At 43.8% G+C, this 6,000-nt stretch overlaps 1 long non-coding RNA gene across 1 annotated transcript in view; it reads right to left on the bottom strand.

The window, feature by feature from the left end:
* Positions 1-1,105: 1,105 nt before the first annotated feature.
* The window catches only part of LOC144327860 (uncharacterized), a 92,032-nt gene continuing 87,137 nt past the window's right edge, over positions 1,106-6,000 (bottom strand). The window contains exon 4 of the long non-coding RNA XR_013393027.1: positions 1,106-3,935. This is a non-coding gene — a long non-coding RNA (uncharacterized LOC144327860). The remainder of the gene's footprint in view (positions 3,936-6,000) is intronic.

Below are 6,000 nucleotides of genomic sequence, written 5' to 3'. Positions count from 1 at the left end.
TGCACCTCCATGGACAGCTGTGAGTCCAGAATGACTCCCAGGTTGCACACCTGGTCCTTCAGGGGCACAGTTACCCCATTCAGGACCAGGGAGTCCTCCACACCTGCCCGCCTCCTGTCCCCCCAAAACAGTACTTCTGTCTTGTCAGGATTCAACCTGCAACAAAACATGTCTCTCCTGCATCAATCTCTTCTGCCACAGCAGGTGCTGAAGCCTTCCAACAGCTTGACCTCACCTCCAAATGCACACTCCTCCACTGTCTCCCAGTGCTGGCATATCAAATTGTACTCACTGGCCTGCAAGCTTTTAACATGCTAAGAGGCTGTGGCATGGGAGAAACTTTGCACCAAGCACAACTTTCCAGGTGTTTCCTGAAGCACAAGAGGAGGGCACTCTGCGAGAAGCAGTGCATTTGAATCGGCAACAGCAGCTTCACCTGCCCTCAGAACCAGGTTATCTATTGCACATAGAGTCAGGAGGGTTAAACTTCCTTCTCAAGAGACCCAGGAATGTCCTTCAGAGGATCTGTAAAACGAGTTCAAAGGTTTTCCCTCGTGCGCCAAAAACACACCGTCATAAACCAAAGTGCAGTGCCAACAAGCAGCAGTGTTAATTATCATCAAGGTAGCAGTCATTCTGTGGGGGTTAATAATGGGAAATTAAAGTTTATTTATGGTAGCACAGCAGACCATAAAGCCCTTCTCAATCCAATGGGAAGCCATCAGTAGCTGCAAAACGGGCAAGGGTTAGAAAGAAACATAAACTGAATGCCTAATTGTGATTGTTGTTTATTTTATGAACCCACGCTTTGGCAATGAACTTTGCTTTGCACTTAAAACCTGGAAAAAATACACTTGTTTTTCCCCTGTGACCTCATGGCAGTTGCTTCCCTCTGTCTTCACCAAGTCTAGTGGCAACTACAGAATCAACCACAAGGATGTGGCTAAGAAATCTGGGATTCTAAATTAACATAATCCAGAATTATTTGTGTTTTCTGTGTTTACAGGACAGAATAAGGATATGAAGTCTAAATACTTAATTTTGTGGCTAGACAAACTATCATTCGGTGGTGGAAAAAAACATGAATAACCTAGACTCACCAGCATGGTATAGAACAATTTGTACATTAGCAATGGCAGAGAAAATTACACATAAAACCCACATTATGGAAGGAAAAGAAAGAACACAATAATTTTACATCACCTGTTGGAACCTGATTACATATGCATCCAGGAAAAAATTACAAAAAGACACAATAGTGGCAGTACATGAATTCTAGAATGCTTTATTCTTTGAGGAGGTCATGATGTGACTTGTAAATTTCTTGTATTTTCTTCTCTAGAAAACTACATCATAGTGCATTGTTTTTCTTTCAGATAAATGATCTTGAAAAGAAAAGTGGGGGAACTTGCTTTGGTATTTGCAATTCATAAATACAGTATATCTAAACAACCTGTTATGGGACGCAGGTGGCGCTGTGGGTTAAACCACGGAGCCTAGGACTTGCCGATCAGAAGGTCGGCGGTTCGAATCCCCCCAACAGGGTGAGCTCCCGTTGCTCTGTCCCAACTCCTGCCAACCTAGCAGTTTGACAGCACCTCAAAGTGCAAGTAGATAAATAGGTACCACTCCGGCGGGAAGGTAAACGGCATTTCCATGCGCTGCTCTGGTTCGCCAGAAGCGGCTTAGTCATGCTGGCCACATGACCCGGAAGCTGTACGCAGGCTCCCTTGGCCAATAAAGCGAGATGAGCGCCGCAACCCCAGAGTCGGTCACGACTGGACCTAATGGTCAGGGGTCCCTTTACCTTTAAACAACCTGTGTTGATTTTTTAAAAAAAGTTGCATGTGGCTTCAAAAGCCTAGTAGATTCATGTGATTTCACACCACATGTTTAATGTAGCACTATGCAGTTTGGCCCTAAACCAGAGACTGCAAACCTGCAATTCTCAATATGTTGTTGGTCTCTAACTCCCACGAGCCCCAGCGAGCATGGCTAATATTCAGGGATGTTGGAAGTTGCAGTCCAATAACATTCAATGGACCAGAGGTTCTCTATCCTTGTCGTAAGCTGTAGACTTTTCTTTTTTTGCAAGCGGAAAATGATGGGACCTCTTAGCTTAAGGTTGCCATATTTCAGACAGTGAAAATCCGGACAGAAAGTTGTTGAGGTATTTTTGGCAAATTCGCAAAAAAGGGGAGAAGTTTTTGAGCTGTTTTTAAGGAAAAGCATTATACCCTTTGTCACTTTTGGTTTATAGCCAAATCGAAAGTGTGTTCCTCCAACACAACACAGCAGTGAATTGAGATTTGCTGAATGGGCCTGGTTTATCAATAACAAGATTCAGCTCTGTCTGATATTTAGGAAATCATGTCTGGCATGTTCATCTGTGCCTTCTCAAGATCTGGATGAAGCAGGCACAGGATCTTGCTTTTTCTACGCTTCATAAAATTTTCTTGGGACTTTTAAAAAAAGAAAAAAGAACATCTCTGACTGAGACTGTTGGCTGAACCTTACATTTTACAAGATTCAAGACAATGCAAAGCCCTGAAAGAAATGATGAGGTGCTAAGAACAAATATAGACCTAGGAATCTTAGGGATAATATTACAAGTCATATGTATTACCAGTATCACACTGCTGAAAGCTAGCTGCTCAAACTTAGATTGGTATATCTGCCATGGTTTCTCCTCCACTGGAATCCTGGGAATTGTAGTTCTATAACATGGGTATCCAATGTGGTGCCCTTGAGGTGCTGTTGGACTCCAACTCCCATCAGCCTTAGCCAGCATGGTCAATGGTCAGGGGTGAAGGGAGTTGCAGTCCTGCAACATCTGGAAGGGACCACGTTGACTACCCCGGTTCAAAAAGGAGACCTGTGGAACTTCTCTCCATCTGTTGTTTCCTTCCATTATTTAGAACAACAATAATACCCAATAACATAAATGAACTGGAATTATAACTGGAACAAACAACAAAAAGTCAGAATTTTGAAAAACAAATGCATTGCACTTTGGGCTGGTATGAAAATATCAGGAGGAAAAGAAACTTCTCATTATTCAGTTGCAGTCCTGGTCCTCTGCAGAATTCTTGGAAACCAAGTCTTCTGTGTTCAGGCCTTTCACAGATACAATTAACAAACTTCTGAACAGGGCACATGATTCCATCACAATGTATGCTTGGCTTCTAAAAAGGATCCCTTCTACTTTTTCTTCTGCTTTCGCAATATTCATACAAGGCATGAGATATGAGGGAACCAAACTTCAGGTGCTGAATTGGGGTGGGAGAGCCGCCTTATAGTTTCACTTCAAAACTCAGTACACCGCGCACAAACTCCCCCCCCCCCCCAATTCCCTGGCTTTAAAATTAGAGTAATGCATTTGATCATACCCATTTGGAATGCGGAATCCTGTCTTCTCCCGGGAGAGTCATTTATATTGCTCAGCCTTGCCTTGAACTGATTAAAACCAACAGGCTTGCCAGCTTCCATTATCTCCGAAAGCCTGAAAAGGTAACGCTGAATCGGATCGAGGGCTGGCGGCGATGAGTGATCCTTACCAGGTGCCCTCCTGGCGTTGCCCAAGCATGTGAGATTTTTCCTACTGTGATTGTCTTGGGATATATTCCCAATGCGGTCATGTCTTCCACCGCAGTGGACGTGTGGGAACGCCACTCACTCTGACCGCATTGACAATGCCCAGTTGCCACCTGACAGCCGGTTTCACCAGCCAGTTCAGCAACGCCAGTCGTAAAAACCCAACGATTATGTTATGCAGCGGAAGAACTATTTTCCCCTTTGAACAGTTTGGTGTCTGGTTCAGGTCAGCCGAGCAGGGGAAATGGGTGTCCCCAAAAATGAGAATCCGTCCATTTTGGTTTCTCTCAAATCCTCGTTTCTCCCATCTTAAATTCAGTCCTGCACATTTCCACATCAGTCTGCAATGAAAAGAAATTTCACCCACATTTTAGAACTGATTTCTCTTCATATACATGTTTTTGTATGCAATTTTGCTTAATGCGGACATGTTTGCAAACCAATATTCCCATATTTAATGCACTTTTGTAGGTTGTGTTTTTTTACTAATATATCCATTTTTATGTACACATTATCCTGGTATATGCGTATGGACAATGTATGCATTTGTGTGCACCTAACTTGCAAAATAGGGACGCGGGTGGCGCTGTGGGTAAAAGCCTCAGTGCCTAGGGCTTGCAGATCGAAAGGTCGGCGGTTCGAATCCCCACGGCGGGGTGCGCTCCCGTTGCTCGGTCCCAGCGCCTGCCAACCTAGCAGTTCGAAAGCACCCCTGGGTGCAAGTAGATAAATAGGGACCGCTTACTGGCGGGAAGGTAAACGGCGTTTCTGTGTGCTGCGCTGGCTCGCCAGATACAGCTTTGTCACGCTGGCCACGTGACCCGGAAGTGTCTGCAGACAGCGCTGGCCCCCGGCCTCTTGAGTGAGATGGGCGCACAACCCTAGAGTCTGTCAAGACTGGCCCGTATGGGCAGGGGTACCTTTACCTTTTTACCTTAACTTGCAAAATCTAATATTACCGTAACTGTATTCCCGCAATACTTCCAGGACTGTCTTTCCCCATATGAACCAACCCAAACCCTGCGATCATCATCTGTTGCTATTCTTTGCGTGCCTTCTCCACAAGAGACCAGAAGGGTGGCAACACAAGAACGGGCCTTTTCTGTGGTGGCTCCCCATTTGAGGGATGCTCTCCTCAGGGAGGCATGCCTGGTGCCTTCATAATACATCTTTAAACGTTTCTTTAGAACCAGGCCTTTGGCCGATTAACATTCTATGTCCTTTAAAATGTGATTTTGGGAGGGGAGGTTCTTGGTTTGTTTTTGTTTTTGGTCTATATTTTATATTCCCATTTTGTCTCTTTTTATATTTTGAACCGCCCTGCGATCTTCAGGTGATGGGTGCTATTCAAATTTAATAAATATAATCAATAAATAAAATCTGGCAATTTGGAAGGATGGCTGTGTCCTGATTCATGTATTGTTTTGGAAAGTTCAGATTAGATATTCAATAAATAATAATGAATAAATACATAGATAATATTAGGTGAAGTGGTTACACCATACTAGTCTCTAGACTTTAGAAATGCTTAGCATAATGGTAACACAGTGCCCTCTTTTTCTTTATTGCAAATACTGGGCTCTCAGTGGGCTTTCAGCAGCTTGATCATGGGGGCAAGGAGAAAAGCACTTTCACAAATATTCATCGAAGATGAAAGTCTATGACTTACTCTACAAATAGCTTGGGCCTGCCTGACATCGTACAAACACAACATCAATCATGCTTCTACTCTTAACGTATGGACAATGTAAGAGCTGTAACAGCTAATTAAATAACATCTCTCGAAATAGATCTGAAAGCTTCACAATCAATCGTAATCAATTGTTTTGAAACCCTGAGTGCGAGTCACACAGCCTGTAGATGTCACTGACCAAATGCCAGTTGGGTTGAATGGATCTGGATTGCACCTTCTCCTCCCTCGAAACATTGCAGATCGTAGCCCTATGTCTTAATGTGTCTTTCCCACATTTAAAAGGGGAGAGAGAGGGGCAGGGGAGACATGAAACAAGGGAGTGATTAGGGAAAATCCAGCCTCATTTCTCTTTTAGGTGAGTTGTATATTTAATGGTGCCAGCCAAGTCCGAAAGAGGGGGCCGGGAGCCAGTCCCTTATCTCTGGCGATAAGACTCACAAACTCCTTTTGGTTATTACACGTAAAATACCCTCTTACATTTTAGTTCTACCACTTGGGCCTCTGGTTCATATCAGAAACGAGGCTCAATACTTGTTAAAAAAGAGAGACGGAGAAGGAGAGCTTTAGGAAAACAGGAGATCCTGTCATATTGGATAAGTGGATTCAAGGGGATTGTTAAAATGACTCCGTTCTCCTTTTAAGGGTGTAGTGGCTAATGGCAAGCAAATTCGGGTTGCACAACGACAGTCGATTTGGAGGTCTTTGTTATAATG

The sequence above is a fragment of the Podarcis muralis genome, chromosome 5 (assembly GCF_964188315.1).
Source record: "Podarcis muralis chromosome 5, rPodMur119.hap1.1, whole genome shotgun sequence".
In the NCBI taxonomy this organism is placed as follows: Eukaryota; Metazoa; Chordata; class Lepidosauria; order Squamata; family Lacertidae; genus Podarcis; species Podarcis muralis.
The sequence above is the reverse complement of the archived record's forward strand: the minus strand, read 5'-3'. Positions and strand labels throughout refer to the sequence as shown.